Below are 1,342 nucleotides of genomic sequence, written 5' to 3' on the forward strand. Positions count from 1 at the left end.
TATCGATTGTTTTTATTTTATTGAACCTTTCAAATTTTGCTCTTATATATTACCCACCGATGTACTTTATCGTCAGTTAGAATAAATCTATAATTCAGAATCTCAGAAAAGCGTTATAAGATGTTTTTGTTCTGAATCATTAGAAATAGTCATTTCGTATTAATTTTGTTTTTTTTTATAATCAACTCAGGTCACGAAAACGTATACGCTCGCTTTGCCATTGATATTATGATGTCTCGAATTTGAAAAGAGATTTGATGCTTTATTCATGAAAAAATTAAATTCAAGATAACTTTACTCAATGACCTGCAAATGCATTATTTCCACTTCTGAGTGCCAACTTATTCACTTAGCAACGCGATGGTTTCTTGCAAAATATATTATGTATTACTAGCGACCCGCCCTCGCTTCGCTTCGGAAACATTAAAACACACATGAAACCAAAAAAAATAAATAAAAAAAATTAAAAAAAAGTAGCCTATGTTCATCAGGGACAATGTCGGCTTCTAATGGAAAAATAATTTTTCAAATCGGTCCAGTAGTTTCGGAGCCTATTCGAAACAAACAAACAAACAAATCTTTCCTCTTTATAATATTAGTATAGATTTTTATTGAAATCCAATCCAATCCAATTTTATTGAAATTTCAGTAAAAAGCGTGGAGAGGAGTTATCGATAGTACGAATGATCTCGAAATACGCATTGTGAATGAACAATGATGTTGAGTGGTAGTTCCTGGTAGTGCAGGAACAGTTATTAAAATTATTATAACGATATTATATTATTATAGTGTATTAAACACTGCCACGCCTGGGAAGACGGCAGGACACACTCCGGCGAGGTGGGCAACAATCGGCCGGAGCGTTAGGGACTATTGGGAGAGAAACCGGCGAACTATACGGGCATTGTCGAGCAAGACTGCTTTTTGCATTTGGGCCACCACCGACTTTTTGTTGAGACCAAGCCTCTCGAGATGTTTTGAGAGGCTTTTAGGGACCAAACCATTATATTATTATTATATTATTATTATAACGAAATTACATTGATAGACATCATTTCGACATCGAGGCTTTAAATATTTTTTTCATTGTAAGCACCAATGGATAATGTTTTTTCCTTTTTAATAATTTCCTTGTATAATCAAATTAACTATATTTTCAATGTTAGTTTTTTTTATTGCTTAAATGTGTGGACGAGCTCACAGCCCACCTGGTATTAAATGGTAACTGGAGCCCATAGACATCTACAACGTATATAAGCCACCCACCTTGAGATATAAGCTCTAAGGTCTCAGTGTATTTACTACGGCTCCCTCACCCTTCAAACTGAAACGCATTACTGCT

The sequence above is a fragment of the Bombyx mori genome, chromosome 1 (genome assembly GCF_030269925.1).
Source record: "Bombyx mori chromosome 1, ASM3026992v2".
In the NCBI taxonomy this organism is placed as follows: Eukaryota; Metazoa; Arthropoda; class Insecta; order Lepidoptera; family Bombycidae; genus Bombyx; species Bombyx mori.